The sequence below is a fragment of the Herpailurus yagouaroundi genome, unplaced genomic scaffold (genome assembly GCF_014898765.1).
Source record: "Herpailurus yagouaroundi ecotype Mexico unplaced genomic scaffold, PumYag 187, whole genome shotgun sequence".
Classification (NCBI taxonomy): domain Eukaryota; kingdom Metazoa; phylum Chordata; class Mammalia; order Carnivora; family Felidae; genus Herpailurus; species Herpailurus yagouaroundi.
In genome coordinates this window covers 19567199-19583958 of record NW_024412418.1, presented here as the reverse complement: position 1 = coordinate 19583958, position 16760 = coordinate 19567199, and the positions used below count along the sequence as shown (strand labels likewise).

The 16760-nt window shown below is 41.2% G+C and overlaps 1 long non-coding RNA gene across 1 annotated transcript in view; it reads right to left on the bottom strand.

Moving 5' to 3' along the window:
• LOC121043598 (uncharacterized) overlaps nt 1–16760 on the bottom strand; it is a 134122-nt gene that overhangs the window by 57536 nt on the left and 59826 nt on the right. Inside the window, exon 3 of the long non-coding RNA XR_005796931.1 lies at nt 7391–7517. This is a non-coding gene — a long non-coding RNA (uncharacterized LOC121043598). The remainder of the gene's footprint in view (nt 1–7390; nt 7518–16760) is intronic.

Genomic DNA, 16760 nt, shown 5'->3' with positions numbered 1-16760 from the left:
TTTCTCATTTTTTTACACAGAGAATTCACCTCTTGTCCATTCACCCTAATGCTAACTCAAAAAACGTGAGAAAGCTGAGTCTTCTTTATCTATATATGGCCTGGTTATTCGGTTGCTTTGTGGATATGCACGTATTTGTACAATCCTAAACAGACACCAAAGAAGCCGGATTTTAACTCTCACATAGTTAAAATGAAAGTAATGTCTCAGAATCTTTGATGCCCTGAAAATAACCTGCCATCTATGTGACATTTAAAGGAAGAAGGTTCTTAAACTTGTACATTTTTACGTTAAACTCTCCTAAGGAATCAACCTTCATCATCTATACCTTTTGGGAACACAGAGGCTAATATTCATTCACTTGAACACACACAAAAATCTCAAAATAGAAGAATGCTCTGCATGATACTGAGTACCAGGTGGCATTGTGACTGACTCCTAACACAAATTAGAGGGAAATCATTTTTAAAAACAATTTTATTTTTTTTTATTTTTTTTTTATTTTTTTTTTTCAACGTTTATTTATTTTTGGGACAGAGAGAGACAGAGCATGAACGGGGGAGGGGCAGAGAGAGAGGGAGACACAGAATCAGAAACAGGCTCCAGGCTCTGAGCCATCAGCCCAGAGCCTGATGCGAGCCTGACGCGGGGCTCGAACTCACGGACCGCGAGATCGTGACCTGGCTGAAGTCGGACGCTTAACCGACTGCGCCACCCAGGCGCCCCAAACAATTTTAAAGAACTTTATCCAGTAGCAAAGAACACTAGCATATCCAAAGAAGATCCATGTTGACACCTGCTTCGTAGATATTCAGATTTTACAAATAATATTAAGGGCATTCCAAATCCTTTGGGAATGTGCCTTGATTTCACAGAGCAAATCACCACAAATGGGTACTTCCCTGAAGTCTAAATATGTGGGGGAGGAGGATCCTGCCATGCAGAGAAATTCTTAGGAAGCTGTGAAGATATTAGCTATTTTACTCAATTTATTCCAAGCTGAAACATAATAGTACATTATAAATCTCTTTTGATTTTACTTAATCTAATGAAAAAATGTTCATCTTTTTGATAAGTGCTCATTAGCCATTTTTTTCTGACATAAACAGACAAGAAAGATGTTCTTGTGCTGCATTTAAAACGCAACTCAGCTAATTACAGTGCAATGACGCAAAGAACAAAATCAACGCACTGAAGTTTCTCACTTGAATTGTCTTTATAGCTGAATTAAAATCCAACAAAAAAAGTGTTTTAAAGGGCCCCAGCAGTGTATTTTATACTCAGGTTGAACAATGTTTAAGTAAACAAAGACTAAATTCTAGCACATGATATAAATTTTTAAATTTTCTGATGTCATTTGCTAAGAATATTTGCTGAATTTATGAACAAAAGGGTACACGCTTAGAGGAGTGATGCACTCTCCTTTTGGGAAGTTATGATAAATTAGCATGAACAATTCGCTCTATTTTACCCGGTCCTTGGTGAGACCAAAAGCCAACTTGTAGATAACATCCAATCAGGGTAGGGGCCAGGCAAGGGCTTAGAATAAGCATAAAGCTAAGTGATTGTATAAGAATCAAACTTTCAGCCCAGGCCAATGCCCAGGGTTTTTAGGAATATCAGATGGTTTGAGCTTTTTGAAATTCACAGTATTAATCTGCTGAAACCTTATCCTGAATGAGTCTAACCGAATTAATGCCATTTCCCAAAATGCTTGATTCATGCTCCAGGAAGAATCTTAACTAGAGTAATCTGATCCTTTTAATAACCCAGCTTATTACCTAAGTGATCATTTCATTGATTTTTTTATTCATGTTTTATTATAAAATATATTTACCTGAAACTAGAAACTTTAAAATTTATTTTAGTTCTTTGACATCTAAATTATGCATATTGTACCCAAACTCATAGGCGAAACATCACAGAGAGAAGTAAGTAAAATTGATTACTTAAATATGTCACTTCTTCTTACCTGTAAAGTCAGCATTTAAATGAACACATTCAGGTTTTTTAAAGCTTTATTTAATGAACAAACAGAGAAGTGAGAGAACAGTCTGCTGCTGGGCTCACTGGATGGACGGTTGTCTAAGTCACCTTCGCAAATGATTCTGCTAACATTTCTTAGTATTAGACATTGTATCCTAAGGGGAAAAAACACTCCTCTGTAGCTTACAGGACTTCAAACTGCTTCAATGCATGTTAAGAAAATGGTTCTCCTTTATTAGAAGCCCGGTACAACTGTTCCACGGAGCAAATGTACACCTTGGAGGTTACGAATTCAGGGAGAAAGAAACAGAGATTCGAGTCCCAACTCCACCACCACTTGTTCCTCAAGAGAACCTAGACAAGATTCTTCGCTTCTCTAAGCTTCATACATGAATAAATAACAGGACAAATAATACCTATATTGCTGTTATGAATATTCAGTGAGATGATCAGCAGTAAGCAGTTAGCACGGGGTCTGACACACCATCAAGATTCAAATTTTAGCTGAGATTAATGAACCACTAATAGGACATGAATCTTAAGGACCTTTTCAGGAGCAAGGAGCCATCCTTCCTGCTTTCCATTCTGTGTCCTTTTCAACATTCCAGGGTTCTCTAGAATGCAAAGGCAGACCCTTTCCCTGTACGGCACTAACTGGTCAGTTTAAAGCATCACACTTATACACCAGACTTTGTTATTATCATCCCAACCTCACCATCTCTCTTTATTATATCGCACCCCAAAGTGTCAGCATGGAAGAGGAACACAGTACCTAGTGCATGTAGTCATTACGGGTCACTAAAAAAAACACATCTTTTCTGTAATTCTGCTGAGTTTATATTTCCATTAATATACTTGGCACAAAGAAAACATTTACCAACTTATTAAGTAATGGAATGGGTCATGTTCATTTTACTATGCTTTTGACTAAATAAAGTGAAACATCAATGCTTCTCTAAATTTTTTTAATATTTGTTTATTTTTGGGGCGCCTTGGTGGCGCAGTCGGTTAAGCATCCGACTTCAGCCAGGTCACGATCTCGCGGTCCGTGAGTTCGAGCCCCGCGTCAGGCTCTGGGCTGATGGCTCAGAGCCTGGAGCCTGTTTCCGATTCTGTGTCTCCCTCTCTCTCTGCCCCTCCCCCGTTCATGCTCTGTCTCTCTCTGTCCCAAAAATAAATAAATGTTGAAAAAAAAAATTAAAAAAAAAAATATTTGTTTATTTTTGAGAGAGAGAGACAGAATGTGAGAGGGCGGGGGGGGGGGGAGGCGGGGAGAGAGAGAGGGAGACAGAATCCAAGGCAGGCTCCACATTCTGAGCTGGCAGCACACAGCCCAACCTGGGGCTTGAAAACACAAACTGTGAGATCATGACCTGAGCCAAAGTTGGATGCTTAACCGACTGAGCCACCCAGGTGCTCCTGAAACGTCAATGCTTCTCAACAGCGTACATGCTTATCAAAGTTGACCTCATTCCTCCTTAATAGAAGGAATGAATATTCACCCATTGTTGAATGCTTACTAAGTTCCCATAAGTGCCTGAAACTCTTCCATAGACCATCTCATTAAATCCTCAAGTAATCCTAGGTAATAGATACTGACATCCTTACATTAGGAAAGTGAAACTCAGAGAGGTTAAGGAACTTATTTAAGGCATGAAGCTAGTAAATGATGGAGCCAGGATTCAAAATCAAGTTGTTCTAACTCTGAAGTTCATGCTCTTTATCACAAAACTGTAACACCACAAAGGAGTTGGAGACTATCCGCAAACATGTCCAGCAGCGCATTCATATCAGCAACAACTGGGATAAAACTGGACACCCCTTAGTGTTATCCTTTTCACTTTGGAGGTCATCTGGACACTGCATAGCAGGTGCATTCTTTCATTTATTTCTATACATTTACTGAACAACTAGTATGTAGTGGGCACTAGGCCAGGTCACATAGACGAAAACAACATGTTTCCTAACCTAATTAGGAAACTTCTCCCAGGCCTCATCCAAAGCCCAGGGACATCTTTAGCATCTTTTCCTCAACAACAGTGCTCTGGACAAGCACACTTGGCTTGAAAATAGAGGAAGTAAGATTTTCTACATGTTATACAAATTGGTTTATCAACTTCTCTTTTTACAGGTCTTCAGGTACTTTTGTTGTCTGAAATCCCCCGATGGTAAACAACATATATGAAGGGCTTCATAATCTTCCTCAATTTTCCAATTTCATCTTCTAGTGTTCTCCACCATATACCCTAAAGCTGAACCATGCATCTTTTCCCAACACTAGGCTACTTCTCACTTCCATCATTTTGTATACGCTGTTCCTTCTGTACAACATGCCTTTTCCCCTTAAAAGGACCCAGCTAACACATTACCTTCTTTATTATGTCATTTCCCTCCGTCTACGACCTTCAATAATCAGAGATTAATGATCACTCCCTTCATTCATTCATTCAACAAACTATTCCTGGAGTTGGGACAGATTAGTGAACCCAACAGACAAATATCCCTGCTCTTGGGAAGATGATATTCTCATGGGAGGAAGACAGGCAATAAAAATAAATAATTACAGAGAATGTTACAAGCTGGTAAGTGGCATAAAAAGAGATATAGTAGAGTAATCCCTACTGTAACACTTTCTGTATGGGGAGAGGGGTGCATGCAAGAGGCACTGCAATTAAGAGTGGTGGTCAGGGCACCTGGGTGGCTCAGTCGGTTAAGCCTCTGACTTCCGCTCGGGTCATGATCTTGCAGTTCATGGGTTCGAGCCCCTTGTCGGGCTCTGTGCTAACAGCTCAGAGCCTGGAGCCTGTTTTGGATTCTGTGTCTCCCTCTCTCTCTGTCTCGGCCCCTCCTCTGCTCGCCCTCTGTCTGTCTCTCTCTCTCTCTCTCAAAAATAAATAAACATCAAAAAAATTTTTTTTAATTTTTTTTAAAAGAGTGGTGGTAAGAGGAGAGCCAACTAAGAAAGTGACAAAAACATGCAGAAAGTAAGAGACTCCAAACACTTTGTACTGCCTCGTTCCACATACCATTCTGTAATTTCCCATTTGCATTTTAGTCTTCCTCATTAAGCTGGGAGGGGCAGGGATTAAGTGAATTATCTTTTTCTCCCCAGTGTATAATACAGCACTTGGCAGGAATTGCTCAATTTATTGTTTGTTGAATGAACAAACGAAAGAAACACTCTTCACCTGCTCCACTGTCAGAGAATCGGTTACTTCTACCCCTACATTTTTATTTATTTTATTTTATTTTATTTTATTTTATTTTATTTTTTTAACGTTTTTTCATTTTTGAGAGACAGAGCACAAGCAGGGGAGGAGCAAAGAGAGAGAGAGATACACAGAATCTGTAGCAGGCTCTAGGCTCTGAGCTGTCAGCACAGAGCTCAACATGGAGCTTGAACCCATGAGCCATGAGATCATGACCTGAGCCAAAGTCGGGCACTTAACTGACTGAGCCACCCAGACCCCCCAACCCCTACATTTTAAAAATATGCCTGACTTTGTTTGCCTTTAGTATCCCCAACCTTCCTGTCCTCTCATCCAGCGATCTCCAAAGTGTGGGCTATGCATCAAGCATCTTTCCAGGATGATCCAATGATGAGAAGCATGGGAAGAGAGGAGGAAAATAGAATTTACATTCATGTTGATTTTTTTATATCAAGACTAAGAGAGAAATTAAGCATCATTGAAATATAGTATATGGGTTGATACTGAGCTGTCCTAAGGAAAAGGAGGATTCTACTCTATCTAGAATGGCATCCCTTCTTGGACAGAGCCAAGAATAAGTAGGTTTACACGTCACATATTGCTATAGACTGAATGTTCATATCCCCCCAAAATTCACATGCTGAAACCTAATCCCCAACATGATGGTATTGGGAGGTGGAGAGTCCTAGAGGTGCTTAGGTTGTGAGGGTGAAGTCCTCATGAAATGGAATTATTGTCCTTATTAAAGAGATCCCAGAGCACTTACTCACCCCTTCCACCATTTACACAGTGAGAAGACAGTTGTCTATAAACCAGGAAGCCATCCCTCACCAGACACCAAATCTGCTGGCACCTTCATCTTAGACTTCCCAACCTCCACAACTGCGAGAAATAAATGTTGTGTATAAGCCAACAACCCATCTTCTTTAGTTTTTATTTTTTTATTTCTTTAAAAAAAATTTTTTAATGTCTTATTTATTTTTGAGAGAGAGAGAGAGAGAGAGCCAGCAGGGAAGGGGCAGAGACAGAGAGGGAGACACAGAATCTGAAGCAGGCTCCAGGCTCCAAGCTGTCAGCACAGAGCCCAATGCAGAGCTCGAACTCATAAACCATGAGATCATGACCTGAGCTGAAGTCAGACGCTTAATCAACTGCCTGAGCCAGCCAGGGACCCCCTAGTTTTTATTTTTTAAACTTTTTTATTATAAAAAAGTGGCATATCTACTTGATAAAAACCTTCAAGCTCTACAAGAGCATTAAATGAAAAACACCAACTCATTACCTTTATACATAGTTATTATCACATTATTTAACATCTTGTTCCCTACTATCCACCCACACTGGTCCTTCACTCCCATTCTAACCCACTCCACATCTGGATGTCCACATTCATGGACAGGATAACTGGAATTCTCACGTAACCACCAGACTAATTGAAGTCTTCTGTCCATTCTCTTTAAGATCATTTACCATTTTTGTAATTATGTATTGTTACTGCGATTACTTAATTAAAATACGTCTCCTCGTCTAGACAGAGGTTCTTTGAGGGCAGAGACCCACTGCTATCGTTTTCTTACAGTTTGTCCTGCTTCTGGAAAGCACACAACAAATATATGATGAATGAATGAATATTGGCAAGTATTACAAATAGTAAAAGTTCTGGAGAATTGAACCAAAGCTTGTCTTTGCACCTCAGGGACCCCTGGTAAGGGCTGAGAAGGACACAGATGTGAGAAATAAAAAGAACTATACTCATTATTCAGGTCAAGACTTTCCTGTTCGCTGGGCCACCCCAGCTGAGAGCAGCCCTGGTCTATTTGAGCTTATAGGAGATGGAAAAAAGATTTCCTTTTTGTGCTGTGACCTATCCAAAGGAAGATTTTTCATCAGGCCCTTCCTTATCTCCCAAAATTTCCTTCTTCATAAAAACAAAAGGTCCTGATATCTGAGAGACTCTCACGTTAAGTGAGACTTATCCAGCCTGAACTTAGACTGTAAAAGGCCACCCATAAACCAACCCTCTGTCCTGATGGAAAGTAAGTGACGTGCACCATGACCTCCAGTAGCAAACCTCTGTCTGTAACACAACAAACCTCACCACTTGACTTTGGCATCCTGAACACGGCCAAGCAGCCCTGGTTATTAGATGTGGGTAGCCAAAATGCAGCCCTCTGGAACAGGTCTACCGTACTCACCCCCAAACCTTCCCGGGGAGAACAAAGCAAGACTGTCAAGGGCACCCAGTGATGACTGGATTTTTGGGTTCTGATCAACCTAAGTACGGTTTCTTCCTTCTTCCCCCTTCCTCCTGGGGTTGGAGACCTAGTACATTAAGATGATAGAGAAAGGGAATCATCGTAGCATAATGATAGTATTGGAAATACCCAATATGAGTTGTGTATCATATTTAACAAATACTCCCCACCCAGAGAAGATATTGTGAAAATCCCCTCAACCCCATCATTCGGTGCTCTGGTACCATCTGGTCAAGAATACCTGGAATCAACCATAGAGAGGGGCATAACTCCAAGGACTGGGAGCAAACAAATAAAAATAAAGAGGTCACAATGGCAGGAGAGAAAAGGTAGGAGGGCAAGAGAAGGAAGACTTACTGGCCTCCTTGAACCTACTCCACCATCTGCAGAATGGGAGTAATTAATGCAAAGTCCTGGATTTAGGTGTAAAGTATCACTTGCACAAAACTAAGGAGGGGACTCTCTGATGAGAACCAGGGGGGTTCAGCTGACTGAAGGTCAATATGACATACGTGTGATGTATGCAATCGTTTAAAAGCAAATACCGTTCTCCAGCTGCATGAAGAGAAGTAATATTGTTTGCAATAAATAAAGAACATGTCTACCCTTTCTGTGTGACTTTGAGGTACAGCATGCAGTTCTTTTTTTAACGTTTATTTTTGAAACAGAGAGAGACAGAGCGTGAATGGGGGAGGGTCAGAGAGAGGGAGACACAGAATCTGAAACAGGCTCCAGGCTCTGAGCGGTCAGCACAGAGCCCGACGCGGAGCTCGAACTCATAGACCGTGAGATCATGACCTGAGCCGAAGTCGGCCGCTTAACCGACTGAGCCACACAGGCGCCCCATAGCATGCAGTTTTAAGGAGAACTCTCAAGTTCCAGAGGAAGATGAGCAGCGTGACACAGGCCTAAAAGTCACACCACCTGGGACAATCACAGTGAGACCCGCAGGGGTGGCTTGCACAGCACACGGAAAGCCCAACCCTCGCTCATCATCTGGGCTCATGCCTCACCACCTTTTCTGCGAATGTGGCAATCATTAGCCTCCTCCTGATTAATGACACCACCCTTTATCTCAACAGACAACAAAGGATTTCATTAAACAGGTCAACTCAATCTAATATTTTATGTGTATGTATGTGTGCCTGTATAAATATATAAGCATTTATTAATATCCTGCCTCATTCTAAAAGGGATTCAAGGTGGTTTACAGTGATATATACAAAAAATGCAAAACAGCATATAGTGGAGAATAGGTAAGAAAGACAAATAGTGGAGAATAGATAAGAAAGATAAATAGTGGAGAATAGATAAGAAAGATAAGTAGTAGAGAATAGATAAGAAAGATAAATATTACTTTATTCTACTTCTCCTCCTCCTCCATCTCCATTTTTGCCTTGGGTTCCCAAGTCACAAATGCCATACAGTTTGACCCAACATCCGCTCTGAATAAGCGTGCTTCAGCAGCAGTGGCCTGAATCAAACCTATGCAACCAGCTTCATCTTCCCCAGTCCTCTCCGTCAATGTTAACACTGTCCCCTAGGCACTGGAGACACAGGGGTGGTAAGACAAGGCCGCTTCCCCCAAAGAGTTAGCAGTGTAGCAACCCACCTTCTTCCCAATAGATAGAATGCTTAAGAAATTGGCAATGTTGACTTTGAAAATGCAAACTTAGGGGCAATGGGATTGCTATTTCCAAAAATTTGAAGGGCTCTCACAGAATTTATCTTTTTCTTCTGTGATAAATAGTTTTTAACTATGCTATTTTACATGCACTTTTATTTGAAGAGGCCTCAAATTCCTTTCGGATCTAAGGAAATTAGAAATTAGAAATGAGTAAATATAGGCCAGCAACATAGCAGAGTAATTTAATGCAGGGATGTGGGAGTCAGCTGACTTGGTTCCAAATCCAGGCTTGGCTATTCGCTACAACGGTAGATTATTTTACATTCACTTAGACCTTGGGCAACTTACTTAACATCTCCTTGTTTCAATTTTGTCATCTTTAAAATGAGACTAGGGGTGCCTGGGTGGCTCAGTCGGTTGAGCATCCGACTTCAGCTCAGGTCACGATCTCACGGTCCGTGAGTTCGAGCCCCGCGTCGGGCTCTGGGCTGATGGCTCAGAGCCTGGAGCCTGCTCCTGATTCTGTGTCTCCCTCTCTCTCTCTGCCCCTCCCCTGTTCATGCTCTGTCTCTCTCTGTCTCAAAAATAAATAAAAGTTTAAAAAAAATTTTTTTTAAATGAGACTATTAATATGTTGTGAAGATTAAATGGCATAATGTATTGCAAAGCACTTAGCTCAGGAACTAGCAATCATAGCTAGTTACCATTAAATATAAGCACACTTGAAAATATATACATATATAAAAACATTAAATATAGGTAAGCCTACTTGAAGACATGTTATGTGGAAAAGGATATCATGATACTAGTGAGGTGAACTGTGATTTTATTTTCATCACTTCTAGAAACAAACTCTGGGTTTCCTTAGATTGAGATTTCTACCCATTAAAGATTAAGTTTCTAACATCTAAAATATTTAAAAACTCACAAAATTTAAAACTGCAACAACATGGGAGTTAAATGCTCAGTTGTTACGAATGGACAAGCAGTGTGAACCCCTCCATCGTGACTGTCACTGGGAGGGAGTTGAGCTACGTATCTATAAATTCCCTTCCTACTACAAGACTCTGAATTTGAATTAAAATATAATGTAGAGGGGCGCCTGGGTGGCGCAGTCGGTTGAGCGTCCGACTTCAGCCAGGTCACGATCTCGCGGTCCGTGAGTTCGAGCCCCGCGTCAGGCTCTGGGCGGATGGCTCAGAGCCTGGAGCCTGTTTCCAATTCTGTGTCTCCCTCTCTCTCTGCCCCTCCCCCGTTCATGCTCTGTCTCTCTCTGTCCCAAAAATAAATAAAAACGTTGAAAAAAAAATTTAAAAAAAAATAATAAAATATAATGTAGAGTAAGAACAAAAGAATTATACAGCCCCAGGAAGGCTCTCTTGTCACCTGGACCTCAGAAGACCAGATCAGAAGAACTGAAAGCAGTTTTCTGAAGCACAGCAAAGGTAAGGGATTCCTGGACCTGAGAAGACTCAGATGGCCTCTGGCCATGGTGGCCGGACTGTTCTGCTTAGTTCCTGGAAGCCAAATGCAAATCTAATAATGATCAATCGATATTTATTATATCCAGGATTATGAAAAGCTCCAGACATGGTACCAGAAATAAGACTGAGACATGGGAAACAGGTTGAGAGATCATTAAGGATGACAATGACCACGAACCTTACTTTTTCTCTCAGGAGGCACAGGTCAAATGTCAGTGTTTTCAGTTACAAGCTCCCAGACCTGGGTCTCACTTAGAGATGCCATCCTCGGTCCCTGTCCTACACAGTGAGTACATGTTTTAAAGAGCTACAGCATTCAATTCTGGAGACAGTTGCTACATAAGGCTGGTGGTAATCTTCCCAAACATGATTTCTTTGCAAAATATTCATCAGAAGAGTGACAGACAGTAAGGAATGATCACGGAGACCCCAGACTAAATATTTTTAAATATTTTATGTATGTATGTATGTATGTATGTATGTATTAGAGAGAGAGAAAGAGAGAGTACACGAGTAGGGAAGAGGGGCAGAAGGAGGGAGAGAGAGAATCTGAAGCAAGCTCCACACTCAGCACAGAGCCCAACACGGGGCTCAATCCCACAGCCCTGGGATCACGACCTGAGCCAAAATCAAGAGTCAGACGCTCAACCAATAGAGCCACCCAGACACCCCTGAATATTTTTAAAGTTTGCACTTGAGCTCCTAGAAGAAAGGTACATCATAGCCAATAAATAAAAACATCTGAAAAATACCTGTCCTTATCAGATAGTTTTAAAATAAATTGTTCTTTTTGAAGCTCCTCTCTGGTTCCTTACAGATGAGTGTTAACTTCTGTTCCGCATCAAAAGCTTTTTTATGCATTTAGTCCCAAGTTGTCATGCTGCCTACAAAATCTGCAATAAAGCAATTAGAAGCCGGAGAGTAAACAAAATGTGTTCGGTAGAATGGCAGGCTCAGGAAGCAGATCAGAAATATTCACACACTGTCTGTCAGGGTGTTTTCTGGCTTTTTCTCTGTTTTATTCATTTATACTAATGTGTGGACAAGAGGGTTGAAAACATTTTGCTAAGAATGAAACCCTGAGATTTATATGTAATTCCTAAGCTTATCCTTGGGAAAGAAGCCACAATCTGTTTTCAGACAAGAGTAAAACACTTGCAATTCCCTTTGAAAAACAACATCCAATCTTCCCTTAAATTGAGATGCCAGGGCAACTAGATTGCGATTTAAATCAGAGAACAAAATTAGTCCAGGTACACCAGGATAGAAGGAGAAGCAGAAAAGACACTGGTAAATAGCCTATGAATTCAAAATGTAGAGTCTTCCCCCTGCCCCCAGCCAATTCTGACTTCCAACAAATTAGAGAAATAAATTGGCAGTTCACCTACGACTTGCTGGTAAACAAACATTTTTCACCAGCCCCTTCATGACTGTCTTTTTTGCTGGGCCTTTTTAAATCCCATTAAAAAACCAGGATGGAACGATAACTCTCGGAGTTCACAATAATCGCTGGCAGGGCTCTAATGAAAAAACAAAAATCTCCACCTCATTCCAACAATTTGCCATAGTAACAGAAGCGTTCCTATTATGAATATTAGCATGGCCTGGCGGCGGGGGCCTGGGGGGTGGGGGGTGGGGTGCTACAACCTCAGTGAGGGACAGGGACTGGCAACGGCAGCTGAAATATTACATCTCCCAGTTAAACCCAATAAGACTAGGGTTTCAAGTTGGGTTCAAAAAGCACAAACACAGACCGATATCAAGGATGGACTTGACTGAACTTCATGAGCAGCAGAAATGAACAGACCATTCTGGTTGTACAGAGGCTCAGCCTGCTAAGATTTATTCGTGCTCTGGGTAAATAGATCATTGGCTGGTTCTTCTTACAAACTGGAATAAAGGTTTGGCCTCCATATTCCCACAAAACTCAGTATACCCAGGAATGATCAAAATCCCAGATTCGTCCACTCTTCTCTTTGGGTTCTATAATCAACTGAGGCCTCTGCTGGCAGAGAATTGAGGGGGCAGGCGAGGGAACACATTCTGATTGGAAGAGTTTCTATTCCACAGAGGTGTCTTTATCTCCGCAAATATGTCCCACCGGCAGGTTGGCTGGAACCAGACCTATCTCTCCGAGGCAAGGGCATTTCAGGACTCAGCCCAAGGTGGCATCTATTTAGTCCAAAACTTTACCATCAATAGAGCACACAAGCTGCTTAGCAGGCTTCGTCTGTCCCTCCCCAGCCCTCCCCCTGAGAAGGGCACCGGTCCCAGGTGAGGGGACATAGCCAGAAATGACAGAGCCCTCTACAAAATAATTTTTGCAAACATTCAGGTAGGGATAAAGGGCCGAGGGGGTGATTTGCATTAATCTAACATCCTACCATTAAATTGTGTCCAAGTGGGCTTTTGTCAAAACTTATACCAAATAGTGGGAAGCAATAATCAACTGAAAGCAAAGTGGCTACTTAAAGAAAGGTTTCAAATTCACCATCTTTTATCATGGAAGAGGTAGGTCAGGAGGTGGGGAGGTGGGTTTCTAAAAGACACAGCAGATCACAAATGTGCCCATCTAACATTATCAATGACATCTCATCCCAGAGGGCAAGTGAAGGAGACACTGGGATTTAAGGCACCTAGACACCTGCCAACAGACTATGAAGACATAAGGAAAAAGCAAACAAACAAGAATCCTTCAACTGCATGGTTTAAAAGGCACATAGGTCTAAAGGCAATCTCAAGAACAGTTTTAGGAATAATACGTATCTAAACCTCAGAATAACATGAACTTCCAGCGACAGAAAATGGGGATGCCGACTACATTCAAATCTGTTCAGAGACTTTATTCCAGGGCACAAAGCCTGAGTTGCTGCAATGTACACAAGTGGGGTGTAAAGTCAATGGGATTACATTTTCCTAATTATCTTCTGCTTGAGCTTTACAGCACATACACAAAATGAGATCAGCCGGGACTTGCCTCTCTAACAAATCACTCAGATTTAAACATTGCTCACATAAACAAAGCGGGGTGGGGTGGGGGAGAGGCACAAGGCTGGGAAAAGACAGAGAAGGGCTTCTTCAATCACAGTTGCAAGGAACAAAAACCTGGAGGGGGGAAAGAGTTGCTGGACCGCCACCAAATCTCCCCCACTGGAGACAAGAGCCCATCTGCTGAGCTCGGCAACTTAGCTTTAACTACCATTCAGCTCGCGTCTCTGCAGAGATCTGTCTGCAGAACTGGCAGATGGACCCCTGCTTCCCCGAGTCGCTGTGTTATTTGTTTAATAAATTTAATTAATATCCATACTGCATTGGATTGCTCCCAGAAAAGGGGCTGAAGTGCTCCCTTTCCCCAATAGCTACACGATGAGTGATTTCCCAGAAAAGATCACATAACGGTGCCCCGGGGCCACCGAGAAATTAAAAGTACCATGTGCTTACATTACTTTGCATGTATTAATTCTTTTGTAGTACACTAATATACTTTTTTGAGGGTTATTTTGACTTTATGAAAGTAGGTAATTCCAAAAACGGCAATCCAAAGATGACCTCTTCTTTCAGATCAGTTAGATTTGTTGGAATGTTTTAAAAGAATCCAATTTAACCATATATTCAACACTTGCATCTATTTCCCCCAAATGAAGCATCTTGAATGGTAAGAAGGTTCCTTTTGGCAAACAGCTAGCTCCCGGACCATTGTTAACAAACAGAAAAACCTCGCCAGTCATACTGAACTTGTATTATTTCCTAAGCTGAACAATGTGGCCACGGCAAACATGGAGAATAGAAAGGGTCCTGGACAAAATCGAGGCAATAACATATTCCTTCAAATTCCTTCTCATCAAGTGGAGTGCCAAACTGCTTGGTGACAGAGTCCTGCAATCAACAAGTATGAATTAAAGCAGTGTTTTACTTGCCTTGTTATCCAATGTCATCCTGTCCTTCTACGCAGCACATTTCATCTTAACCTAGATTTCCCCCCAGTGTGTTGTAAGAAACAATAGTTCCTTGAGGATGTAAAGGTCTAGGAAACATTATATCAAAGAAGGTTAAACAGGTTTCTTCACTGCAGGACTTCTCAGAGCCTTTCATGTGCTAACAGGCACTGTGAATATTTCTGCAGAGGGGGATGGGGTTCAACAGAAAAGGCAGCATTTCCCAAAACCCAGGCACGCATAGCTCACCACTGTATCTCAGGGCTTAATACAGAACCTGGCAAATAGTAGGTACTCGTTAATACTTGTTGAATTAATCAATCAGTGAACAAATGACTGAATAAGTAAAGAAGTAAACTTCCAATGGTTTTGCTTAGGGATAATCCTTGGCCACTTGAACATGAGCACAGATAAGATTTTATTTGAAAACAAATGAACAAAATCACGTCCACACTAAAGAAGAATTGAAGGTACTTGAATCAACCATTGAATTTGTTGGGTTTCACTTTCAAGGTGTTATTTCCTTTATTATTAGGTTTACTTTGCATTTTAAACTCTTCCTCACTGCTAAATATCGTAAACAATCCCCCTGCTCTTTTGCATGTCATGAAAACCTGATCTTGGAGAATTCTGTACACTTCTCAGCTCCTTGGCAATACTATAATGTTTTTGTCTTTGATATGCTTACTACCTTCCAAGAAACTGAGTAATGAATTCAATTCAATCATAGGCATTGAACTGAGATGAAAAATCACTCCTTTCAAATGAATTATTTGATGCAACAGCTTACAAAGGCAGAATTATTTTTGAGAGCCTGTTGATAATCTCAATGTTAAACTTGTTAAATTGAAATTAAAATGTTATTTAATAGGAAAAATTAAAAGTTATTGTAGTGTAGGTTAACTCTTGTGAATTTATCTAAAACAATCCCCTGGGGTGCCTGGGTGGCTCAGTTGGTTGAGCGACCGACTTCAGCTCAGGTCATAATCTCACAGTTTGTAAATTCAAGCCCCGCGTCGGTCTCTGTGCTGACCGCTCAGAGCCTGGAGCCTGCTTCTGATTCTGTGTCTCCCTCTCTCTCTGCGCCTCCCCCACTCATGCTCTGTCTCTCTCTGTCTCAGAAATAAATAAACATTAAAAAAAGAAAAAACGGGGGCGCCTGGGTGGCTCAGTCCGTTGAGCGTCCGACTTCGGCTTGGGTCATGATCTCACGGTTCGTGAGTTCGAGCCCCGCGTCAGGCTCTGTGCTGACAGCTCAGAGCCTGGAGCCTGCTTCACATTCTGTGTCTCCCTCTCTCTCTGTGCCACAATCCCCCCCGCCCCCGCCCGCTCATGCTCTGTCTCTCTGTCAAAAATAAATAAACATTAAAAAAAAAATAAAAAGAAATAAAAAAAGAAAAAACAATCCCCTATTGTTCGTTTTCCTTATGTAATTTTCCTAGAATACTCCACCCTGTTGCCACAGCACTGAGTTCACTTGTCTTTCCACCACAGTTTCAGACGACAGCCCTTCCTGCTAATTTGATACTCACAGAGGATACACAAAATGGCACCCAAGCCCACATATCCAGAATAACTAGATGATAAATAGTTCTCCTCTACTCAGCTGGCTACTAGTTTCTAAACCTAAAGAAAAAGATCTTCTGATAGCTGGTGATTTCAAGCAACTCATTGCAATTTTATGTTGAAAGCTCTCGGGAAGGCTTTGCTAACAATGAAACCTTTAGAAAAAAAAGGAGAAATTAGAGAGGCTTTAAACAAGCAGTGTCTTTGAAAAATTCCCTACGTCAAAATATTTCTTGAATTGGAGAATAAACAGTCAATAAATTAGAACTCAAAAAGTATAGGCTAGCTTTTAGGACACAGAGGGGAAAAAAGAAGGGGCAGGAAATTGATATTTATCGCATGCCTACTATGTGCCAGCCACAGTGTTCAATACTTGTAACAATAATAAAAATAATGGACAGCTAACATTCGGGTATATGACAAATACTGTGGTAAATCTTTATATGGATTTTTATTCCTCTTAGTAGATACCATTATGATTTTAAAGTTGAGGAAACTGGGGCTCAGATATGTTACACAATACGCCAAAGGTCACAAAGCTAGTAAGTAGAATGAGGAAACTCAAATTCAAACCCTGCCCATCTGACTCCAGGGTCCATGCCCCCAAACACTGTGCTTTCCCACCTCATACGTATTACCATATGATCTTATTTCAGAGGCTATATACTGGAATTCTCTCCATCCCTGCAGAATGGAAA